Source organism: Anolis sagrei, chromosome 1, assembly GCF_037176765.1.
Source record: "Anolis sagrei isolate rAnoSag1 chromosome 1, rAnoSag1.mat, whole genome shotgun sequence".
Classification (NCBI taxonomy): domain Eukaryota; kingdom Metazoa; phylum Chordata; class Lepidosauria; order Squamata; family Dactyloidae; genus Anolis; species Anolis sagrei.
This window is the reverse complement of record NC_090021.1, coordinates 310,089,446-310,116,790: the sequence shown is the minus strand read 5'-3', so window position 1 is coordinate 310,116,790 and position 27,345 is coordinate 310,089,446.

Sequence of the window (27,345 nt, the reverse complement as noted above, 5' to 3'; positions counted from 1 at the left end):
TGCTGTGCTTACTGGCCTCTACTACAAGGATAACAGGAGGAAACATGAGTGCCATCCCATGTCCCAAGGCTGCTCAGATCCACAGATCATGGGATTGCTGCTGCATCCACTTTTGTCTCAAAATTGGCCCAACTGTTTACATTGGCTCAAAGTCAATATTTGCTCCAAATTCTGGAGGAGATCTCAAAGTAACTCACAACTTATGTCAACACAGTTTAAGGCCACATTAAGCAACTTTTACCCACGTTAACCTGAACTGATTAACTGGCACTATGCACTGAGTGATTAGTATATATGTGCCCTAGTCTCTAGGGCAGCAGGAAAAAAACTTGCTTCATTTTCAGCATGCTTTCTTGACCTTTTACCATTTTAGTTGTTCTTGTTTCAGCACATTCCAATTTGTCAATGTCCTTCCTGCATATGATGTTCAAAACTGGACACAGTCTTCCAGGTACTATTATTTCCCTTGATCTAGACAATATTCTTCTTGATTGGGCATCACCTGTGGAACTCACTCCCGGGGGAAATCAGGACATCAACATCCCTCCTTGCCTTCAGGAGAAAGGTAAAGACGTGGCTATGGGACCAGGCCTTTGGGCATCCTGACAATTAGATATGGAATCCAGATGGATAGGACTGACAATGTGCGGAAAGTAGAACCTAAACTATGAGTCTGTTAAACGCTGTCCAGCAATGAGGTTTGTATTGCTTTTATTGTTTTAATTGTTTTAATTGCTTTTATGGTTTTTTTTGGATGTTTTGCCGATAATAATGACTGCTTATGTTAATTGTTATCATTGCTATAATTGCTATTGTTATTGATGTTATGTTTTTGTTGTCATGTAATGCGGGCATCGAATTGTGCCTTGTTGTGTAAGCCGCCCTGAGCCCCCCTCGGGGTGAGAAGGGCGGGGTATAAATGACCGTAATAAATAAATAAATAAATCACTTTCCTTGAAGAAACTTCTGTGAGAAAAGGTTTTCATTGATGTTGATATAAAATACTAATATAACCCAATGGAGGAACCTGGTGGTGTTGGAAGATTGCATATAAAATTGGCCTAATATAAAATTGGAAACACAAGAAGTTAGGGAGAAGAGATAATTGGTCAGGCCACATATTTTGTATAGTAAACGTGCCATATAGTTCCCAGCCCTCCAGGTAAGGCAATAAAGATTGATTTCTGGATGTGAAATCCTAGAGGGCAACAGCTCAGTGTTTGCAATATCAAGTTAGATAAGCAAACTGTTTGATACAGGAAGCATTCAGATGAAGCTTTTTCATGCAATCACTGTCTTATTCATGGAGTTTTACAGAAATTTCAAATGCTGACACGGTCCACTTGAAATCTTCCAATCTTTTGTCACTTTTCCTTTTATCTTGCCAGAAATAAAATTGGGCAAGATGAACAAGATAGAATAGCCACACAATACCTTTTCACTAGGAACCATTCACCTGGAAATATCCTCTTCAGAGGGCACTTTCCTAAGACTGTGGGTTGCTCTGCAGACAAAAAAATTGTACTGGATCTTGGAAGGGATTGGGACAAATTTAACTTTTTGTCATTATCATGTAACAATTATTACTTTTGGGAACTTATTGGAGACTTTTCAATGTGGAATGGATCATGTGGGTGGGAAAACAGACATTTTAGTCTGTCTCAGAAAATCCAGGAGACTTAGGTTATACTCATAGTTAAGGTCCTACACTGCCTGGGTGGTGCAAATTTACATGCACATGGTTAAGCAGTGGTTGGAATATTCTATCCTTCAGCTGAATACCAACATTGTACAACAAATTACATGTCTGTGCCTAGTGATTCAACAATTCCAGTGAATTAATTGATGCACTGAAGGTAGTGCAAAGCCCAAGTGTGCAACTGCATATGAAATAGTTACATGCATGGCACCCCACTGATGTCACAACTGTTAACTGAATGCCAATATTATGCTATGGCTGAAAAGCAGAAGTGCACAATCAAGAGAACTCCTGTGTGCATAAAATATCCCTAGGATGCCAACTAACTTTTATTTCGCATGCTACAATATCTTTCTGCTTGTGATCTTTCTACTTTGTATTATCATTTCCCAGTTCAAATAGTTAGAAACAGTCTGAACAATTAGCCTTATAAATACAGATAATTTTGGCACTGATTACCACTGAAAATGGTTTTTAACTAAATTTGGAGCAAGACTAGACTTCTAAAGAAGGTACACTTGTAGTAGTAAAAAATCAGTCTATATAATTACACCTTTGGGAACTTTTTTTGTATCCCAGTCTCCAGGTGGCAATTTCATCACATTATATGTTCCATTAGGTAGGCAATGGCCTAAAGTGGAATGGAAAGATGAATGTGTTTTCAGTCTATTAATTCTACAAAAGGATTGGGATTTTGCAGTGTTGGGAACAAGGAGAAGGACAGTCTTTGATGACACTAAAAGCTATGCTGGGATGTTGATAGCTGTATGCATGCTTGATGAAGTGGGGTTCTTTTCTCCCTGTTGCCAAGCATCATTCAGAATCAGGGGATTGGCAAAGCTTGCACTCTTTAATAGGGTTGTGACAATACATTTTAAAATCATGAAATAATAATTTGGACTGAACCCAACATACTACAGCACCAACAAGTTATACTCCCTGTCCTTTCCCCCAAGCCTTCCTACTAGTTAAAATACTAACTTTTAGGAGTGTGTAATCAACAAAAAATGTTTCGATACTCATTGCTAAATTGTGGGGGGGGGGGGGGTGGCAATTCATTTGTAAAGTTTTCAAAATATTGTCATGGGTCCATGTTGTAACTATTCCAAAGTAACGAAATATTCATTGTTATTTCATGATACAATTAATCTTTTGGGATTTTTAATTTATTTTTACAAACAACTTTTTTAAAAAACCACAAGAACTATCTCCTTGAATTTCTCTACAATGGCACAACATAATCAGGGCATTGCCCCCCCCCCCCCCCCCAAGTTTCAGAAAAATTTACACATCTACTGATTTTGGGTGAATTTTTAATTTTTGTCAGATGTTTTCAATACCACGACAGCTACTCCCTTGAATTTCTCTATAATGTATCTTAGCTACAATGGGTAGCTGGGGTGGGGTGGAGTGGTTGGCTGGTGGTTGCACCACTCCCAAAAGTCACTAGGAGTGTGCAATTTAGGTAAACACAGAATGGTTTTGGAAAACTACTAAAGCTTTGGGACTGTTTCCCCAATCACCCCAGCAGATGCAATATTCCTCCTAATAGCAGTCAGTCACTCAGTCCTCTTATTCTCTCTCAATGTAGCCTACTGCGTGCTTTTCTTTAGCTTAGCTTGCTGGTCTGCTCCCTTGCTTTCTATCCTCTCCCAGCTTGCAATGGAGCCAGCCTTGTGGCAGTCCTTAATTTAAAGGATAATGGTCACGACTCCCCCCCCCCCCCCACTCTCCCCCCAGCAGCCCTGATAGGCAGAGAGGCATACCAGTTTGTCTTTGCCTCCCAGTACAGTCTGATTACTGTGGAAATTAAAACTGCGTCACGGAGAGAGTTACAATGCTTATGCTATTTACAAAAAAGTACTGGGAAATAGTTTTGATTCTTACATTTTTGGCATGTTTGGCAGTGTTTCTTAATATCAAGTCATATATATGAATCTTCCAAAATAGATCTGACATATGATGCTAATATGACTTTCTTCAAAACCCTACTGACTTTACAGGATTTCTAAGACATTATAGGTTTGGGGATTGCACAGAGAACTGCAGTGCAAGTGGGGATGAGATATATATTATAATAACTTTATTTTTATATCTCGCCATCATCTCCACGAAGGGCCTCCGGACAGCTTACATGGGGACCAGACCCAGCATAGACAAGGATTAAAAAGTAATACAATTAAAATATATAATAATAATAAAATAAATATTGTTGTTGTTGTTGTGTGTGTGTGTGTATTCTGCCCTTCTATCATCATATCTCAAAACTTTGCTAAAAGCATACTCTCCCATCTGAACTGTTTTGCCAGCTAAGATCTACTGGCAGAAAAGGCATAATGGCAGGGCAGGGAACATATGGGCCAAGGGGGAAGCTGAGTTTATACACCCGGACCTACATGGCCAACAGCTCTGTGGAGAAGGGTGCACGATCAGATCAGAGGCCAGAATTCATTAGCTTGATGTTGGATGTCAAGTCACTGCACATGGTGGAAATGATTTAAGAACCAACCACACCATTACAAACCCTTTTAGAATGCATTTCCTTTTCATCTAGAGGTCTTCCTAATCTTTCTTCTTTATCTCCCTATAGAGAAGCATGAAACATAATAAACTCCCCCTGCACCATCTTAGCTACAGTAGCTTGAGTCAAATGGTGTATGGTTTAAAATTGTGCACAGCGCAAAGGATGTAATACCCAGTTCAAAACTGTATTTGTCAATGGGAACAGAGCTAGAGGATAGATAGATATATATAGATAAGATTAGATAGGCATGAAGGTAAGTAAGTAAATATTCTAAGTGCAAATGCCTTTGCAACTCATATTGCATTCACAATTTGTAAATAATTTGACCATCAAAACAAATATCTACACACGTAGATATAAGCCCCATTTTATGTTCTCATTCAGGCTTACTTAAACACACAAGAAGACCATGATATCCCCCCATCTTTGTTTTGCTTTCATGATCAATTAAATGTCTGAAAAGAAGAAACTCAAAGCTGACTGACTATTTTCAAGGTGGTAGTAGTAGCGTCATATATGGGCTGGGGCAGAATCAGAGTGTCTATGAAAACCATAGAAACTTTCAGGAAAAAAAGAATAGTTCCGGCACCTGCAACATGGAATTCATCCTCACTTTTCCCAGAGCCACAATCCATGAGTTGATGCTCCTAATGCCTCCTGAAACACACTTTGATTTCTTATTACAGTAAGAGCCCTATCACTACAGAAGCCACCTCTACAGTTTTACTTACCCATGCCTGGTGGGAAATAATCATTCTAGGGGTCTACTGTGCTCTCCCCAGGCTATTGTGTATTATGTTTTTCTTAGAAGTTAATATGCAGTAGCATTGGAAGACAGAGCCCATTCCTAGACAGGATACCAGTCTGGGAATCTCTAGGTCCTGTAGCATAACTATATGTTATGTTGGAACCAAAAGTAATCTAGTTTAACGGTGTTCAGTCAAATCCTTGGTTTCAGGTAATCATGGTCCATCTGGAAACACATTTTTTTTAATTTACAGTATTTATATTCCACTCTTCTCAACCCAAAGGGGCTCAGAGCAGATTACAATGCGCATATCCATGGCAAGCATTCAATGTCATTTAGAAATACAACATATATAGACAGACACAGAGGCAATTTAACATTCCAGCTTTTTCCAGCTTCATGAGGGAATGCTCGGGTCCAGCCACAGGGGGAGCTACTGCTTCACCATCCATTTGTGACAACAGATCCTCATTCTTCTGCACACAATTGGAAGTTGGATACAGGGGTCTTACTGTATTTTGATCACATTGTAGGCTTTCCTATAACATTTGAAAAAAGATTGTCCCATATTTTAGCAGTCCAAAACCTAAGAATGTTTTCCAATGGAGTGGAGCCATTGCCTGTTTGTGTTCATTCTTCTAACAAGCTGAAGCAAAGGTCTAAATGCATGGCTCATGAATTTACCTAATTGTCCTCCCTAAAGTCCATTTATAAACCCTTCCACATAACAGGAAACCTTCCTAATTATTCTGTCTGTATGCCAAGTTCAGACAGCAAGGGCACACAAAAAGACGTTCTAGGTGACTAACCAGAGCAATCTCCTTCTACTGGAGCCTTGCCAACGATTATGGCTGATCATCTTTTGAAAGCATTGCAAATGATCTTTTCTTTGGGAGGTTTTTAATGGCTGAGAATAAGCTGGTACTTCTGTATAAGTATAGCAAAGGAATTCAATACAAAAATAAAATATGAAAAGGCAATTTGTATTAACTGAATTTGAGTTTCAGCCTTCTTCCAAATAAACGATCTCAGCTGTTATTTTGCATCATCTGTTTAGTTAACTATACTTGAATCAAACACCCACACTCCAACCACCAGCAAAATCAACCAAGTTCTCTCACTGCAGATGATGTCCTGTAAATTAGGTTGGTGAGAGGGAGGAGTTACAATCAAGCTAAAAATGTCTGCATAGTGACTGAGTGGTAATTGTGTACATGGAATAGTTATGGATGAGTAAATCTAGGTAAATGTTCCATTTTCATAGCACAATTTTGATACTATTGCCATGACTGTATTTCTCTACACCTACTTTTCCTGGTATCAAGGACAAAAAGGTCCATTCTGCCAGCAATTAGAGAATACTTGAATAACATTTCCATCAGGGTTGTGGTGATAAGGCTAAAGAAAGATTATGCAGTTAAACATACCAATTAAGGAACTCATATAAACTACTGGCCCTCACAGAAAATGTATTTTATGTATAAAGTTTTGATCTGGCTATTATAGTCACTGCATGGTACTGATTTTTCTCTTCAATTTAATACAACCATACAGCATTGAATTACAGATCTTTATGGATGATTTCCATGCAAGCCAGATCTTGGATTTTGAAAAGGCAGAACATCCTCTATTCTTCAGAACCACTATTTTTTAATATCACAGGGGGGAGAAACTCACATATTTCTTTCCTTATTTGACATTTTTTTCAATACCTGAATAGTGTTTTTGTGTGAACAATAATAGCATGTCCCAAATAGATGAAACAAATGGAATCTATGAGAGTCACATCAGTGTTGACTCACTATTAAACACTTGAATAAATAGCTCTATTTTATTTGTGACTCGCAACATGTATGTCGCCATTTGAGCCAACTTGTAAGCTGGACAGACACCAAGCATATACCCAAGAGGAATGCAAGACAACAATTCTCAAATCCCCTTTTCTCCCACCTTTCCTATTATCAGGTATTCCCTAATAGATATATAAAGTGTCGTGTAAAGTTTTGGATAAAACTGGGTTGTTGTAGGTTTTTCGGGCTGGATAAAAGTCAGATTCTGGATTTCTCAGAATTCTACTTTGGAATTTTCAAAACAATACACAAATTAATGGTGCCATCTGTTTACTTACTTACTTCTTACTTAGGCAAACCCTCATTGTCCGAGTAAGATTGTCCTTCAAGTGCGGTATCCTGGCAGTGGGTACGTAGGTGACTGTGGAGACCTATTTTTGATCTGCATCTTCTCCCGCAGTGAGGGCATCAGTTTCCAGGTGGAAGGCAGTCCTGGTCAGGGTTGGTTTGAAGTGCATTCCTCTTGGCACGTTTCTCTCTTTCACCCTCCATTCGTGCCTCTTCGAATTCTACAGAATTCTACAGCTGACCTCCAGCTAGAGTGCTCAAGGGCCAGAGCTTCCCTGTTCTTGGTGTCTATGCCACAGTTTTTAAGGTTGGCTTTGAGCCTATCTTGAAATCTCTTTTCCTGTCCTCCAACATTCTGTTTTCCATTTTTGAGTTCAGAGTAGAGTAACTGCTTTGGGAGATGGTGGTCAGGTATTTGTACAATGTGGCCAGTCCAGCAGAATTGATGGTGGAGGATCATCACTTCAATGCTGGTGGTCTTTGCTTCTTCCAGCATTCTGACACTTCTTCGCCTGTCTTCCCAAGAGATTTGCAGGATTTTTCAGAGGCAACGATGATGGAATCTTTCTAGGAGTTGCATGTGACATCTGTAGATAGTCCAGGTTTCACAGGCATATAGCAGGGTTGGGAGGAAAATAGCATTATAAACAAGCACCTTGGTATCCCTAGGGATGTCGTCTGCTATGTTCAGCTTAACCAATGTTCAGTGATCACTCATGGTGAAAACTATCCTTTCAGATAATTAACAACCATATTAGTGTGTCTATTGTCTCTAAAAGCATATTTAAAGAAAACATTTCATGCCATGAATATGAGCTGTTAGATCCACCAATCTGTAATGTAATTGAAAGATATTGCAGTTGGCTTGCAAAGCCAGTGAAGCAACTGCAAAATGAAAATAAACAAAGGTAATGTGGAAATGACATCTTAATAAGAATAATGAAATTCACACCTCCAGCAAGGAACAGTGTATAATCCATTACATGGGGATTAGATGACTCAAGGAGATGAGATTGTTGATCTGACATATATCATGTGGTGTTGTAACTAGAAGACAACTAAAACCTTGAGCTGGGTAAAAGAGTGGGGCCAAATTCCGCTCTTTGTGTAAAATATCATTAAATGGGTTGACCCAAATGACCTATTTGATTAGACAACAGCCTATATAGACAAAACCTATATGACTGCACTGCAGCAGGTTCCTCACCTAGACATGAAAACTGAAAGTTCTCTCTCTCTCTCTTACTATTTTTAGTGAATGTTTTTGTTGGGGATATAAGTTTTTTCCTGTTCTCTTACAGAGAACAATAAACGTGATTTTGGTGATGTGTTTCTTAGCAGCAAGTTCACATTTTGCCAGTAAGTTTTCTTATAGGAAGATGTATATTGTGCAATTTTTCCTTTCATATTAAAAATTACTGTAATTACAGTGGTCTTCTTCCCTGCAGCTGGAACATCAATGATGGGTGACAGTATATAGAAAGAGAAAACACAGACTGGAGCCTACGTATAGTTATACATCATTTTGACAACAAAGATGGGAACACCTTGAAAGCTCATGAGTTCAAGTGTTTTCCCCATCTCATGACAAAGAAAACATTGATGATGTGTCTGGAGACAAGTGAAGCCGGTTCTAAATTAATTACAATGAAAACAGGAAGCACACTGATTTCCAATGGGATTCCAATGGCATTTTCATGAGTTTGAGTTTTAAAATGTGCATGATTTCACCATGAGATGAGGACCCAGATCTGCCATCAGCTTCCAACAGTGTATCTATACTGTAGAATTAATTCAGTTTGACACCCCTTCAATTGCAATAATAATAATAATAATAATAATAATAATAATACTTTATTTGTAGATTGTCCTATCTCTCTGAAGGGACCCAGGGTGGTTTCCAACACATATGGCAAACATTCAAACATTGAAAAATGGCTCATTGCCAGAGAATTCTGAGAGTTGCAGTTTCTCAAGGCCTTTAGCCTTCTATGTCAAAGATTGATTGTGCCTCACCAAACTGTAAATCCCATGAGTCCATAGTATTGAGCCATGGCAATTAAAGCGATGTCAAACTGGATGAATTTTGTAGTTTAGATGCAGCCTGGCAGTCCTTGCGATGCAAAGGATCTAGTTTTGTCTTTGTATCTGAGGAGACTGACCCAACACTGAGGAGAAAGGGTTAATTTTTTGTTTGTGGCTGGCACAGCACACAGGAGACATAAAATATGTTCCCACCCTTCCCCAGTGGCTTATGCACATTTTTTTTCTTATCACACAGTATATCAAAACACCTGGGGGGGAAAGATGTGCATCCTTCCATCTCAGCCTAGAAGTGTTCACCACCGGAATTATTATTATTATTATTATTATTATTATTATTATTATTATTTGTATTTATTTATACCCCACTTTATCTCACCATAAGGGATACAAAGAGGCTTTACATAAAAACATTAGTATACAATTTAAAATATACAAACATTAAAACAGAATTACATGTAAACAGCATGTTAACAGTTAAAATCCATCAAAGCATGTTCCAAGTTCTTTTAAAAACACAGCATCCCCTGATTAGATCTTAAACACCTTCATCTTTAAAAGCCTGTCTGAATAAAAAGATTTTAGCCTGTCTCCAGAAGGACAGCAGGGAAGAAACCATTTTGTCTTCCCTGGGGAGGGAGTTCTGGAGTCAGGGGGCAGCCACCGAGAAGGTCTGCTCTCTCAATCCCTCCTTTAAAAAAAACCCTGAGAAATGAGCCACATTGTAGCCAATATGCCGAATCTTTCCCAAATGAAAATGACAACCCCCCCACCCCATATCAGCAATTTCTAGGTAAACAGAATGAGAGATTAGCTGAAAACAGAACTAAAAAATGGCATGGTTTTGTGCTGAATTGCACACCCCTACTGCCTACTACTGTGCTTTGAGTTATGCAGAGCCTGAAAGTATTTGAATGTACTTTGAAGAGCAACATAAAGAGACTTAAATTTAACCACGAATCCAACAAGAGTTTGACCCATATGGGAGTCAAATGAATCAATGGGAACATGGCAACTATGTGCCTATGTATGCTCCATTCTATCAATGAGCACACTTTGCTTGCCCATTGATAGAAGGGAGCATACATAGGCACATAATTGCCATGTTACCACTGAATAATGAATAGAATAAACTGTATGATTGTTCTCATGTCATGGAGAAAATCGATATGGAAATCTGTATGCAAATTCAAACCAGCCCAAATTGGGTTGGAGCAGTCAGGTGTGTATGTAATCTAACTATTCAACAAAATCAGGGAATATGGTTACTTCTGTTAGCAATAAGGCTTTATAATAGATTGTCTATGGGTCTTAAAAGATTATTGATTCATTTCAGCTTTTTGAACGGCTACTCTGTGGGGTGACACATTTGGGATTAAATTCTGGCAATCTAAATAGTTGAGTCTTCACATTTCCCATGCAGCTTAAAATGCCATCATCTGGATTGTCAAATATGTACTCATTTGAAGAAAATGCATGAAGGTGATTATAGTATTTTATTTGCTCAATTTTTTGAAGTGGATAGAAGATATTAGCCTGTTAGAAGTTAACATTGGTCACAGGAGAGTAGATTTCAATTTAATATTAGAAGGAACATCTTGACAGTAAGAGCAATTTGGCGATGGAACCAATTGCCCTTATATGAGAGGAGTGGGAACATCCGTCAGCCGCTTCCAAAACAACAAGGCAACAGACCCCATCAATTGCAGTGGCTTCTACTTCATAACTCCCTAAGTGTTTCCTAAACTAGATAATATGTGGGGATGTCGGAATTGTGAATCCCAAGCAGTAATGGCAGTGTAGCTCTAGGTAGGGCATTTGTATCTCCACAGGATTCTAGCTATTTATAGTTGGGGTGTGGGGATAGTAGTAACTTCTTAGGCATGTTTTGTACTACATACATTACAATATTCTGTTTGTAATCAAAACTAGTTATTTTTTAATAGAAATGAAATGAAGAGTTCACATTTGTAATTAAAGTGATAATTTACTTTTACCTGAAACTAACTAAAAAGCTAACTTTCTATGTTCAGTGGTGAGATTCATGACTGTTTAAAAGGCCACTTTTTTACAATTATACACAAGCAAATGGCATTCAAGGATGAAACTGTCTAAAAGAACAAGTGGTTTTATATTAGCTCAGGCCCCAAAATACAAAAAGTATTAAGTCCCAGTCAGATGGATCAATGTATCTGAAACTACTTCATCCTGCTCCAGGTAAACGGCTTTGGAAATGAGGCCCATCAAAAGACTAGCTGGCTGCATTTGAATAATTTTGATCATCTGTTATATCTCAAGTCCAAAGACTTCAAAGAAAAATAATAGTCTGTGGACCTCTGCTCCTTTTTCCTGCCCTTTTATCAGTATATTGAGTTTATTTCAAAGCACTTATTTTGGGACAGTCTTTAGACACAGTCCTTGGGGGAAAAAACCAACACAAGAAGAAGAACATTTGGAGCCTAACAGTATGGGTGCCCCCAAGTTAGAATTATAGGAATCTTCTCAAAGAACACTTTAAAAATGGAAATTAACAGAGGAGAAAATACTAGAAATAAACATTAGTGACATTTAAGCAGACATAATTGGATCCCCTTCCACCTTCGAAACTCTTTTCTCCTAAAGCAATTATACTCCTTCATGAAATTTTCATTCCTGCTGATGCATTCATTCCACAAGATTATTATCTTAATTACAGAAGGTCTAGCTAGAAATGTTACACGACATGTTAAAATACACAGAAATAGCAGGTGAGTTGTTCCTTTGGGACAATTTTTCAGTATCGCATGGCAGCAGCTTGGGCATTCATTGCTTGGAGAATATTCATCTGACACAATGCTACTGAGAGAATAGATTTGTTCACCATAAAACTTACAAACATACTTTGTCAATAGGACCTTTGTGGAGATTTAAAACCTATCCAACCAAACCTGAAGGCTAGCAAGTGTGCATAAATTGACTTCATGTATAAATTGGGACCAAAATTCTGAATTCTGATTTAAATAATAGATAAATTGAGGCGTATTCTTCACAGAGGAGAAAGTGGCCGCCCAGACATTCAAAGTGTGTTGATGCTTCTTTTTAGGTTGTCCTGGAACCGACTAAGTTCTCACTTTTCACCACTCCTTTTCTGATCAGAGTTGGGGTACAATGCTTACATTCATCCATGAACTGGCCCAGGTTTTTCAGTTTGATTTTTTTCACTAAAAATGTTTAGACATACATTGGCATAAACAGTGTATGTCTAGTACTGCTGTCTGAACTTGGCATATCTGTACAGCTATGTTGTATAGCTTTTCATTATTTCCTCATGGGGTGGAAATTGAGAAAAACACATGGAAAATACGTGAGACCAGCACTGGATGGCAGGAGACTGGGCTGGATGGCCCTTGTGGTGTCTTCCAATGCTATGGTTTGATGATTCTACAATTCTAAATAAATAAGAATGTGGAAAGGGCAAGTGAGATCAGTGGGAATGCCATGAAGGATGACAACAGCAAACTGCAGAAAGGAATAATTGATTCCTTGAATCATTTAGTTAATAATCCTGTTTTAAATGGATTTTAACCTAATGTTTTTACCTATTATGTAATATGTTTTTACTGTGGTTTGTATGTGTGGGCATCAAAATGTCACTGGCTCTAAGCCGCCCTGAATCCCCCTTTGGGGGTTGAGAAGAGCGGGGTACAAATGTTTGAAATAAAATAAAATAAATAATAAATCATTTTGAAAACAATCACCTACCTTACCATCTGCCATAGGCAGAACAGCATTGTAAAAAATTCAGCTCATTCACTGCACTCTTTGTGGACAGTAAATTAAGATTAGTCATCTGTTTGGGTTTAGAGATTTCAAGTATGGGCTGAACGCTTTTCAGTTAATCTATAACTGTAAATCAACCTCTGATACTTTTCCTTATTAGAATGATTTCTATCACTCAGTATTTCTGATGTATTTGAAACATACTAAAATTAAGTGGCCCAAATGACATTAATGAAAATGAATTTTTCATTAATTTAATTTTTATTAAATGAAAATGAAATTTTCATTAATGTAATTAATGAAAATGTAATTTTGATCATGTTCAAGTTGAAGCAAAGAGTGTATCTAATCGAGTTTCATACCATCTTAACTGCCATGCTCTTTGTCCTATGTGTTCTGTGCTGCTGGTAGGGGTGTGCAATTCGGGTAAATCCTGTTCCATTTTCAGTGCCCAATTTTTGGTTGCCCCCTGTTCCATTTTTTGGGGATTTTCTGAATTTGAGTGGGGGGAGATCATTTTCATGCCGGTAAGATTCGACCCATTGGTGTCCGTGGGAAAACTTTAGAAGCTTGTTTCTCTGTTATGCCTATCAGCATGCAACTTGCCTCACTTTTAGGCCATATTGGGAAACCCCCTCTGAATAAATCTTGCCAAGAATAAATTTTGAAGGCAACAAAACTTAACAACAATGAAAAATTATCTATAGATTTACTATATATTATCAGGCCTGTAGCGAGGGGGTGGTTTTAGGGGTTCAAACCCTCCCCGAAATGTTTCAGATTTTTTAAAAAAACTCATGAATTTTAACTGGTTAACCAAATCTCCATGCTAAGTCTATGAGATGCAAAAAATTAAGAGTCCCTCCAGAACTGTAAGCACTATCTCAAGCAAATATTGACAATTTATTCACACTGTCATTACTTGCAGCAATAGCCGATGTCGTGAAGCAACCAAGTTGGGTGTGTGTGTGTTGAAGGCCAGACTTGGTGGAGGTGGTTGACAGGGGCAGAGTTGCAGGCTAGTGAAGGCTGCTCTGCCCTCTGCTGTGCTCTTTGCTTCAGCGTGAGCTAGGAGGCAGGTTTCAACCCTTCCCCCCCCCCAAAATTTTCAACCCTCCCTGAAATTTTCAAACCCCCCCCCCCCAAATTTTCACACACACCCCCGCCAAAATTGTCAACCCTCCCCGAAATTTTTTTCTGGCTACAGCCCTGTATATTATCATGTATAAATCTAGATATTTTAATACAAAAATGATCCAAAAAACTGTGTTGATTTATCTATGAGTCAGTGTAAGTACTGCACCTTAATTCTTCGCAAAGAAGGACCCATCACCCTCTCCGAGTAGAAAAGCAAGAATTCAGTACATACCAGTAGAGCCTAAGCGATGCACATGTCTCTGCCATGGTGTCATTTCTGACCTTTTTGAATGCCTGATGGGGAAATGGCAATGGCTGTTCTTTGGCACTTTCCCTCAAAGGAATGCTGGGAAGGTAGAGGAATTTTATTTGGGAACAGCAAGGAGAATGTCCTCTCTTGCATTCCCACAAAACATGCCTGCGATGTTAATGGGATATTAGACAGATTCATACAGGAAGTTCTTCAGTTAGCCTGGTCCCAGTTGAACCTCCAATAAGAGTAGCCACTGTCCTAGATTTCTTTGATTTGTTAATATTAACAGAAATATCTCAATGAACTTTAAATATAATAAAATGGTATTGAAGGAAACCTTTCTGTTATGTCACAATCAATGCCAGAAAATCAGCGAACTGTAACCTTTGATTTTGCATGTGGAATGTCACTCTTCACTGATCCACCAGCAATCAACTTTATCTGAACTATATTTATTAAAAACTGCACTGCAGTGATTTTGAAGAGGTGTATCTTTTACATTGCATTTATTGTTCTTTCTTGACAAATATTCATGTTGCTCTGTTTATAAAGGTCAACAAACATCTAATTCAAAACAAATAAAAAAGGTGGGGCAGAAATCTTCATAAAGAAGCCTGGACAAAAACATCTCCTTTTATCATCTTACATAGCCCTCATGCCTCTTCCAGATCTTAAAGAGGCATGGGATCAAGTGGATTAGTAGGTGAAGGAAGGACGGTCATGGTACAAGTGAGGCTACTGGTTGACATCTGTCACAGAGAAGTACTGCTTTAGCAATAATTCTTTGGATGAAAATATATGTTCCTGGAAGGTTACTTCTTTCAGCCCTTTAAGTTTGAACTGGTCAACAGAACCGCAGTAGGTGTCATCCATTTCCCTTTTAAGCTTCTTGCTTAAATCAGGTATTAACGGATTTTGTTTTTCTAAGTCTTGTTAATGAGGACAGATCGGGTGAGCAGTTAATAATGGAGGTCACAGTGACTTCAGGAATGGAGTGCAATTCAGCAGCTTGGTTGGTGGCACACGGTGTTCTTGACAGGTTCTTTAATGTTGAAAAATTCTTTCCCACTTTCTCGTGATAGCTTCCAAGGTAAGAGAGAACTGGAATGTCTCTCCTCACTCCTGTTGTAACTATCAGTTTAGTTAGAAGTGCCAGACTTCATTCACTGTAAAGCTGTTGATGTTCATCACCTCCCTTTCACTGACTAAGGTACCATTTCTGCAATCCTCTGCTAATCTGCTGAACCAAAAAATGTCCACACACTATCGGTCCAGAAATTCAGTCAGTCATCTACCGAAAGTATTAATTTGATTCAGGGCTTGCTCCCAAAGTCATTTTATGCAATAGGGCAGGACATAAGATTCCCACTCTGTTGATGGAGAAGGTTGTCTGCAAAATCCTGGGGTCCCTTGGTTGCCTTCCAAAATTGTTTAGGATTGCTACCTGTTACCTTTTTGTTCACCCAGGCTTTAGAGAAGCATTGGTCTCTTTGAACCAAACTTTACATCCAGGTGTGCTGCTTCTTTCCAACAGTAAACTGTCTGGCCCTCAAAAGTGATGCAACACAGTATATGTTGAGTATCCCTTATCTAACAAGCTTGGGAGCAAAAATCTTTTGGATTTCAGATTTTTAGTATTCTAGAATAAAACTGTATTTGCATATGCATAGTTGCATATGGAAATAGTATCCAAGTCCAAATACAAAATTTATTTCTAAATTTATTATAATAAAATGTATTATAATAAAACTTTTTCCATTTTTTATGATAGAATCAATTAGGAAGATACATTTATAACCCAGGAACAAAAATGGTGCCACATAGTGTGATCTGTGTATGAAAGAAGTAGCCTCTACGGAGTATGTGACAAAACACCTATGTAAACATTCATTGCTGGCCATGTGAGCTTTTTATCTCTGAGAGAGGGAGAGGGGGAGGAAGAAAGGGAAGCTGGATACCATTATATGGATAGTACATTGTATATTCTCAATGAAGATGTTTTTTTTTTAATTCATGGTTTCTTGGAAGTGGAAAGGGGCTTGAAGAATATAACTTAGGTATCTCCATGTGTCCTTTGCCGTTCTCAGGTCTGCCGATTTTGCTTCCCTTCTTTTCAGTTTAGCTCAAGGAGTATCAAGTGTGTCCTATTTTCTACAAATAAGAATCCCTAAAATGGAAACAGGAAGGCATCTGTGTATAAGTAGAGATATGCAGAATTTCTGGAAGATGAAAATAAAATCTTGAAAGGTGCCAGTGAGTACAGGTGAACAACACACATAAACACTCAGCTCCCGGTAGAGCATACCTTAGATTATGTTTAAAAAATAGACTTTTGCTGCCATCTACTGTTATGCAGTAGGAAAGTATTGCCTTGGCAATGAATATTTTTAGCAAAGGGAGAATGTTTTTAAAGGTGACATTTTAGGCCTGGACTTGTATTCAGTGCATGACATTGTTAGTTAAAGAAGAAGCTAACAAGAATTTTAAAAAGCTGGAGCCTGGAGAGTTACTTTTTCAAACTTTCCCCAGAATCTGTGGCCATGCTCACTGAGAAAATAAGCATGCTGTAATTTAAAATATTTTCCAGGCTCTGGAAACAGATGCTGGAACTCCAGGAAGTTGTGAATTCACATGCTCACTCAGAATTGGAATTCTATTGAACCTAGCATGAATCATATTCACCAGAACTGTAGTCTTACATGCTGCCTCATCTCATGAAATGTGGAATCCAACATACATCCAAGCTTAAGATGTGTCGAGCACAGTAGTACTCCATTACTCTATTCTACCATGTTAAATTTAGCAACTTTTGCATGCTTAGATTATGTATTGTTTATATGCGGCACTTTGCTGTATTTTGTTAGCCACCCAGAGTCCCTTTGGGGAGGTGGTGGCAGGGTAGAAATAAAATGTATTTCATTTATTTATTTAAAGAAAGAACAATAGTAAACAAGGTGGAATCAGAATGTTAATGTATAAGGAATGTGAAAGTGAACATATCAGTACCATTATGTTTCAATTTGCTTTAAAAACATGATGGTTGTGACAAAACACCTTCCTGTAATATTTCTCTGGTCTGCTGATTTAGAACAAAACATCCAGTATTAGTGTCTTCTCCAGCCCAGGCCTTTCATAGAATCATAGAATCAAAGAGTTGGAAGAGACCTAATGGGCCATCCAGTCCAACCCCCTGCCAAGAAGCAGGAATATTGCATTCAAAGCACCCCTGACAGATGGCCATCCAGCCTCTGTTTAAAAGCTTCCAAAGAAGGAGCCTCCACCACACTCCGGGGCAGAGAGTTCCACTGCTGAACGGCTCTCACAGTCAGGAAGTTCTTTCTGGATGCATCAGGCTACAAATGCTATAGGGGATGATGGGTACTGCAATCTGATACATCTTGAGCAGAAAGCTGCAAGCCTGTATTTGCTACTGCTATATAAATGGTGGTTATGTTTTGTGCTGACAATATAAGCTACCACTAAAAAATGCTTAATTTTCTCTTTATTATCTCATTCTTTTTCTAACAGAACAAAATAATTACAGCAACTTTTGTTGTTCATAGCTTCTACCATGAACTCCTTATGTGATTTCAGGCAAGCTATTCTCTTTCTCGCATCTGCAATTTAGGTAATAATGATACATTTAGGCAACCTGGTGTCTTGGAAGGATTACAGTGAGATAATGCACTTTAAGTGCTTTCAGTATTCGAAAGTGTTACATAAAAGTGCATGATCATGCTGATAAAAGTATAGAATGAACATTTCCGCAGTTACTGATATTATGGGTGATCTTTTGTTTAAATGACAAAAATAATGTTCAAAATATTTTAGGGAGGGTAGAACTTTTAACCCTATAAGTGCTTTGGATATTACATTTTGTAAATTCTAGTGGACAACAATAGGAACTATGGGACTTGTAAATGAAAACATCTGAAGGGGCAGAAATTCCCAATCCATGCTCTAATTTCTTTTGTCTTTCTTTTTTCTTTTGTTAAAATGTTCAAATCTATACTGCTTGGGGTTGGATCTCCATCAAGGTTTGGACTACATAGCCTTAGAAATCCTTCCCACTGAAACTTAAACTGTATCTAAACTGCAGAATTATAGCAGTTTGACATCATGTTGACAGCCATTGCTCAGTGTTATGGCATTCTGGGATGTGTAGTTTTGTGAGCAATTTAGCCTTCTCTGTCATAGAGCCCTGGTGCCACAAGAAACCACAAATCCCAGGATTCCATAGGATGGGGGCATGGCAGTTGAAGTGGTGTCAAACTACAATATTCTGCAGTGTGCATAATCTTCTAGTCTACTTTTTAATTAATACACACAACAGTCTACAACAGTCTTCAAAACATTAAAACCTACCTCTTGCCTTTTTCTTATCTGCCTTTTGTTCGCAGAAGGACTAGTATGTTGGGAAATAATACTGCTAACAAACAACAGTGAAGTGCTGCATAGAAACAATACATGGATCTAAAAATTATAAAACTATGAAATTACAATCACACACACACATAATTACATTATAAAGCATTAACATTCATAAAATACAGTCATAGCTCTGGATAAAAACAGATTGTTTTCAATTGACACACACCCAGTGCCAAAATGATGCCAACAGTAAGTCCTCAGAATAACCCTAAAAATATCTGTAAGATCAAGGTCTTGTTTTAAAAGCCATGTTTTTAAGCTGGATTGGAAGGCTTGAAGTGAGGGGGCTAGCCTAATATCTCTAGGAAGGGGGTTACCACCAAGAAGGCCCTCTCTCTTGCCCCCACTATTCAGGACAGTGCAGGACATCCTTACAGTAGCAATATTCACAGAAAGCCACTACAGGAAAGCACCAATGTTATGGGATAAGTTCCCTTGACACTCACAACCATAGGGCCACAATTGCAATTTGGCAGCTCCATGTAATAAATTCCATAGATTCTTGGATGACACACATTTGTTGACCCATTTCAAACTGGCATAAGACTAGGATATTGAGTTGAAATTGCTATGGTTGCTTGAATGGATGTGCTCCATCTTAACATTGACAAGGGGTTTGTGGTCCTGTCAGTGCTTTTAGATCTCTCAGCCACTTTTGATACCATCGATCATGGTATCTTTCTGGAACACCTGAAATGTTTGGCAATCAGAGGCACTGTGCTTCTCAGGAAGGTTCCAGATGGTAATACAGGAGGATAGCTACTCCTCAAAAAAAGTGCTATTATGTAGCAGCTGACAAGGAGCCATTTCATCCTCAATGCTTTTTAACATTTACATGAGGGTGCTATAAGTATGCTGATGACACCCAAATATATTTCTCCATGCCTTCGAAAACAGCTTTAGCCAAGGACAATATGCCTTCCCTGGATCAATACCTAGAGGAGATAATGTGCTGGATAAAGAAAAACAAATGAACCTGAATCCAGATAAGAGAGAGGTGCTTACCATTAAGGATGGGAATGTATCAACCAGTTCTGGATGGAGTTACACTCCTCCTGAAAGACTATGTTCGCAGCTTGGGAATGCTCCTGGATCACTCTCTCCAAATATTAACACAGATAGATACAACTATCTGTGCTTCCTACCAACTTTGATTGATATATCGCCTGCACCCCTTCCTAGAATTGGAAGATGTATGTTCTGGTAACCTCAAGGCTATACTTCAATGTGCTGCACATTGGGCTACCTCTGTACCAAGTTCAGATATTCCAGTTAGTTCAAAACAGGACAGCCAGCATATTAGACGCATACTAAAGTCACTCCTCCACTGGTTGCCAATTAGTTTCCAGGCAGAGCACAATGTGTTGATTATAACCTTCAAAGCGCTACATGGTTTGTGTCCAGGTTACCTACAGGATCACCTTCTCCTGCATAATCCACCTCATAGAATCAGGTCCTGTGGGGGATGCTTACTCCAATCAGCCCGAACACAACTAGTCATCTTGTGGAGAGAAAAAGTGGGGTATAAATAATAATAATAAAAGTCTTCAATTGAACATTTACATATCCATTAGTCTAGAATACATTGTGAAGTAGTGATAACATTTTAAAGCTTTTAAGCAAGAAGGGAGGAGAAAGAACAATCAAAGTCTGAACCATTAAATTTTATATTATTGCTAGAGAAACAATTGTAACTTTGGGGTGTTTATTTCAACCAGGCATCCTTTCTGTGAAATTCTATAGACAAAGCCGTCAAAGAAAGTTGGTAGAAAGAGGAACACAATTCCATTGTTTTAATAGGAGACCTATGTTTTTATTGATGTTATTTGTAATGAATTTTTATCTATGTTAAATGTTTTTTTTAAAATGTTTTAACTATCTTTGTATTGTTGTGGGCATCAAATTGTGCCATTCTGTAAACCGCCATGAGTCACTCTCGGGCTCAGAATGGCGGTATAGAAATATAGTAAATAAATAAATAATAAATAATCTAGATAAATGAAAATTGCTGATCTTCCTTTGAGTATACCATAAACTGATGTAAAACAATGTCTTGGATCCTGTTGTTGATATCTCAACATTCAGGTTTACATACATTTATGTTTTCTTTCAAACTGGATAGATTATTCATTAGCCCTTTGCACTTTATCCTAAACATTGCCTCCAGGAGCTGTCAAGGGGCAATGCTGTGACTGCAATTTCCTAGCAAATTCTTGCCAGTACCAGAACTGAATGAAAACATAAGACTGGAAAGGAGCCTTCTGTTACTCAGAGTACTGATGAAGTTCAAGGGAAGTCAATAGACACCCACATTCCACCAAAGACCACTACTCAAGAGATCCTAACTGGTCTACCACTCAGAAGAAGATGGATTCAGGGGACCAATTTCAAGTCACACACTTGTCATGCTCCAGACGCCTCAAAATGAATGGAAGCAGAATCCCAGAAGTGAAGGCAAGGATCTGTCAATATTTGACATGAAAAGGAAGATTGGTTCAATGCATGATGTAGGTCAGAGTCCCCACTAATATGCCAGGAAAAATGAGGTAACTGGGAGAACAATGAAGATGCCAAACTGATGCTGCACTTTTGCTTATGCACTGCCTTATTCTGCTCTGGTTCCAGTGACTCCTTTGTTAGGCAGTTCTTTTTTAAATTCCGGAAGAGATTATGTTAATGACATGGTAGTAATGCGATGATGACTCTCATAAAGTATGATTCTAAAATCTGTGGGTTTTATTTATCCATGTTTGGCATACCTCCTCTTGGCATTTTCTAGGCCCTCTATGGTATTCTTGAGCAGGGAAATCCTTCATTTCAGTAAGGTTCCCGAGTCTGGCCCACCAAATGAAAATTGGATGCCCCTGCTTAAAGAATATTTTGTTTATCTTTATTTTTTCTCCAACCTACTCCTTGCAAATCACTTTAAATATGGTATTTCAAGTGAGATAAGAAAAAAGTGAAAGAAACAACTTTGAAATAGGAATTCCCAAGTTTGTACTACTTTCCCTCGACTTGTTTGGATAGTAACAAAGACAAAATGTCATTGCAAAGTCCACACAGCTTGAATGGGAATTCAAGCCTAGATTTACAACATCGGGGATTCAGGGTGATGACGTGGGTATGGATATGGCTCATTCTGTGGAAGGGTATAAATATTGCAGGAATTCAAGGGGGCTATCAGGGCAAAAGTTTGATTGTGCTCACAGAAATACTCAAGAACACATTGCTCCTTCTCTCATTCTTTCTGCCATTCCTTTTCCCCTTGTATATCTAACACATCACACTGAGTCGCTTTGTATTTGTCTTCTACTGATGTGGGCAGATGGATTTAGTAGTTTTCTGCCAATGTTACCTAACAACAACAGCAACAACAACAACAACAACAACAACAACAACAACAACAATCTTATTTGTAACCTGCCCTATCTCTCCGAGAAGACTCAGGGTGGTTTCCAACAGAAAAATGGCAGACATTCAATGCCAAGTATAACAATAACCAATAAACAACCAAACTAAAACCAATAAACAACACTATATGAGACCTTATAACAACAAAATAAGATACTAAAATAGTTAAACTGAATGTAATCAATCCAAATCAATCAAACATAAACCCACATTATAAGGATCTAATAAAGTTAAAATACTTTAAAATTATTAAATATGAGTTGAAGACAAAGAAAGCAAGGCTAAGAGGGATATGGCTGAGTTGGATATGACTGACTTTCTGCCATTTTTCTTCTAGACCTCTAAACAATGTAACGGCTGTTTTTCAGTTTTTATTATATGTTTTGTCTTTTTTATTGAAGGGAAAGCACATGCCCTGCATTAAAAGAGCAGAGCATGGTATAATGGAGTGAAATGGCTAGAAATTCTGAGCTAGCGTGTACAAAAGCATGTGGATATCTCCCGTATCTCCCTCTACAAACCACCAAGGGTGTTAAGATCATTCAGGGAGGTCCTGTTCTTAGTCCCACCTCCATCGCAGTCGCGACTGATGGGGACGAGAGACAAGGCCTTCTCTGTGGTGGCCCCTCAGCTGTGGAACTCTCTCCCCAATGATATTAGGTCTGCCTCCTCCCTCCTGACCTTTTGGGGAAAAAACTCAAATCCTGGCTTTGGGATCAAGCATTTGTGCAATAAATTGATCAACTGGGAAAAGAATGTTTTAGTGGACCACAATGGACTTATTTGGATTATGTTTTGAACCAGTAAACTGTTTTTAACTGGATGCTTATAATTGTTTTAATTGTGTTCATTTTACATGTGTGTTTTAATGTACTGTTTTTTGGCATCTAATAACTGCCTTCTGTAAGCCGTCCTGAGTCCCTCTTTGGAGGTGAGAATAAATGAATAAATGAATGAATGAATGAATGAATAAAAGATGTTATGTTCCATCCTAATCATTTCGAAGTAGGTCAAGAAAGAATTCTGTTTCAAATGCTGGGGAGAATTTCTGCCTGTCAGTATAGATAAATAATTCCCAAATTATGATCTTCCAGGTTTTGTGGATTTCAGCTCCCAGAATGTTAAACCACTGGCCAAAGTGGCTGAAACCGCTGGAAGTCGATGTCCAAAACACTTAGAGGACCAAAGTTTGGGAATAACTAGTTTAGAGGCTTTGGAGTTTAATGGATCTTGCCTTGAAACAATCATATGCTTTTCCTTCAATATGACTTTTCATATATATCATAGTTAATTTGAAATTCTGTTAAGATGTGCAAAAGAGACTGGCTATTGAAAGAAAAACTGACATGAAAAAGATGTTGAACAAGCACTTCAGGTACTTATTCATTTCAATTCTTGTGTACAACCTTTCAAAGAGATGTTTGCAACTATCAATTTATCCAGTCCCTTAAAATTGTCTGGCTGAAAGTGATTATCAGATTCACACTGGAATTTACAATGGCTTCTAGAAAGTAGAAGAGAAACTGAATATACAGACTATTTCAATAGCTAAGTGGGGGTAGAGTTGTGTAGTATTGTAGATGGTAGTGGCTATATAAGTAGTTGAATCATATGCTATAGTTTTAATAGTGAGGTTATTTTTGATGGAATCATGCTGATAGTTAATTGGCCTAAATCCAGTTGTTAATCCAAAGCAGAACAGAATATTGAATGAATTTAAAAATAGTTTATTTACCAGGTTTTGCCCATGTCTATTTCTCACATCATATCCTATGAAACAGGAGCCCCTGGTGGTGCCGCAGGTTAAACTGCTAAGCTGTTGAACTTACTGAGAGAATTGGCAGCTCGAATCCAGGGAGCAGGGTGAGCTCCCACTGCTAACCCCAGCTTCTGCCAACCTAGCAATTTGAAAACATGCAAATGTGAGTAGATCAATAGGTACCACTCTGGCGGGAAGGTAACACCGCTCCATGTAGTCATGCTAGCCACATGACCTTTTAGGGTTCTACGGACAATGCCAGCTCTTCAGCTTAGAAATGGAGACGAGCACCACCCCCCAGAGTTGGACATGACTAGACTTAATGTCAAGGGGAAACATTTACCTTTTATACTATGGAACATTTCCATCTAGAGTAGACTCAGTGAATCCATTGTTGAATGGTGAGTCATAAGTAAATTCCACTGATTCAATATATCTGCTCTAGTTTGAACAAACAATAGATTTCTGCAAACAATAGCAAAACGTGTGCTATGGGCACAGAATGCAGAATCTTTCAAAAGTGGAAAAAACTGACTGGGGGAAACTGATTAGGGGGTGAATGAAAAGGATAATTGAAGATGTTAGAAGGGCACAAAAGTCTTTGGATTTCCTATAAAACTACTCACTACTTATGGGTCATCAAGCGCTTTTCCTAGTAAATCACTGTGACTATTCTACAGTCTTATTGCAGCAAACCATTAATCTTATCAGTTCATAAAGATAGTTGTGTTGGTCAGTTTATGATGTCCATGAAGTTTTACTGGGGATTAAATGAAAGAGCATGGCAGTCTCTTAAACTTGTGGTCTGATCAAGATTGATTTGTTCACCTTTATGACCTCAGGGTTTGGTTTTTGACAGTAGTGTGTAGTATTTCTTTCAAATAAACGGTGTAATTAGTTTCTCTTGAGAAATTGCTTCTCAATAGCATATATAGTGTTACTTTTACAGTCTTCTTATAATATTTATTCCTTCTAATCAAGTATACTTCTCTTAGTGGCATCCACTGACATTCAATTCCAGGACATCTCCTGTGGATTCCACAACCCATGGACACTGCAGTCGTATTACATACTTATATAGAATCATAGAGTTGGAAGAGACCAAACAGGTCTTCCAGTCCACAGTAGCAAAAATCAAGGTTTGTGTTTTTGAAAAAAGAAAAGAAAATTTTCAAGTCATTAATGGTTGAATCTGCAGACATAAAATCTATGAATGAGGACCAACTATACCACAGTACTGCAATCACAGTTATGTCCAGTAGTTATGTGCAAAAAAATTTGAAGTTTTCTAAGTGATAAGAAATTTTTTAAAATCTGTACATTAAAGCAATATCTGACATGGGTGTAGTTCATGCCAAAAAACTTTAGAATCAAAACTTATCCAATATATTTTTGTTTGTATTTTGTAAATCTCAGAAGGCTCCCTCCCAAAGTCAGGTTCATTTTCATGGCAAGCAAGCACAGCAAAGCCAAAAAGGCTCCCAGCCCTCTATAACTTAATGGCCTCTCACTATTAGGAGAGATATATTGATATATTGCTATTACCATACTCCAAGAAGCATTTCAAAAGAAAAATATTCTGGGTTTTTCTAAAGCATAGCTAAGACTGAATATGAACTTTTATTTCTTTGTACATTTTATAGCTTAATTTTTGACATAAATTTTTAAAATAAAAACAGAAACTCACCAATTACCATCTTGCACCCCCAAACAAATCAGCAAACTATATATTGGCAACTCTTTAATAGAAAATGAATGAAAACAATGTATGCCATATGTAGGAATTTATATCTCAGATAGCTCCAAGGGAGCTCATCAATTGTTCAGTGATAGACTGAAGAAGCACTATTTATAGTGAAGAGTTTTCAGTGAGGAAATTATGTTTTTATTAAAGAGGTGTTCTATAAATCAAAACATTCTTTTTCTCATCAGAAGATCGCCACAGTACTCGTCTTCTAACATTGCCATAGGTGTACAACAGAAGATGTTATTTTGTTATCTCTCATTAGCAAGTATATTTCTTTCTTATGAGGCACCCAGGAAGCCTGACAATATAAGTATGTTTCTACATGCTATCATTGTAAAGATTACACTAAAATCACATATCCCTGAGACATTCATGAAAAATATTTTAATATGCACAATGTTGCAGTCCAAGTCTAGAAACACCTATGACCACCACACCACACAAGAGTCCAGGAATGTAAGCAAACAGTTTATTGTAAAAACATATAAAAAGCACATAAAATCAGGAATAAGAAAAGAAGATATATAATCTAAAAAGTTTTAGCAACAAGTGATAACCAAAAAATAATCCAGAGGTGACAAAGTTCAGGAACAGCCAGAAATCACAGATAAGTCCACAATCAAAAAGGTATATCTAGTAAATCTTGAATAGGAGTACATGAACAGGAACATAGAAAACTTCCAAGATATATTAAATCCAAAATCAAAGTGTGACTTGAACCAAGAACAAGAGAACTCAGGCTTAGCATCTCACTCTAACGCAGCATTACCAGAACTGACCTTAAGGTAAACAACTTGTTGTTCAATAGACACCCATGAAATCATTCCGTTTCTCATGAATTTCCTTCACAACTTTCCCATGTAATCTCTCAGAACAACACAATCTATTTTAGGCTCTGATTTGTAAACAAAGACTTTTTACTGAGCTCTGTAGCTACAGGTGGGTTCCCATGGGACCTTCCTTATCACTCAGCTCTTCACTCAATTCCTTATCTACTTCTGACTCCCCTGAATGCCCTTGAGTCTGCACTTTTCGAGTCTGTTTTCTCACATAGAGAACCATCATTTCCCAGACTTGGATTTCCCAGACTTGAGAGCCCATCACTTTGTGCCACAGGAAAGCTCACAATACTCTCTAAATCAGTGTTTCTCAACCTGGGGTCCCAAAATGTTTTTGGCCTACAACTCCCAGAAATCCCAGCCAGTTTACCAGGTGTTGGGATTTCTGGGAGTTGAAGACCAAAAACATCTAGGGACCCCAGGTTGAGAACCACTGCTCTAAATCATGAGTTAAACCATTAACCTCTGGTGGCTGATCTACAACACACAGTGTCTTGCAGAAGTATTCATCTCCCTTTGACTTTTCTACATGGTGTCATGTTATAACATGGAATTGTTTCCAAGATGCTTAACACTGTAAAATATATTAACACACACATACTAAATATAAAAGTGTTACTTTTAGGTTACATGACTGTTTTTGATTACTTAACTTTTGTGCAACAATACAAATGTTTTGCACCTTCACTATGTTGAATATATGTTTGCATCAAGGTAACAAAACCACTTAAATCAATATAAATTCCATGTTGTAACATAACAAAAAATGGGAAAAATCAGAGTGCCGGACACTACTGCAATTCAATAGGACAAGTTGTGAGACTACGTATCTTAGGGAAAAAAATTGCTGACTTAAT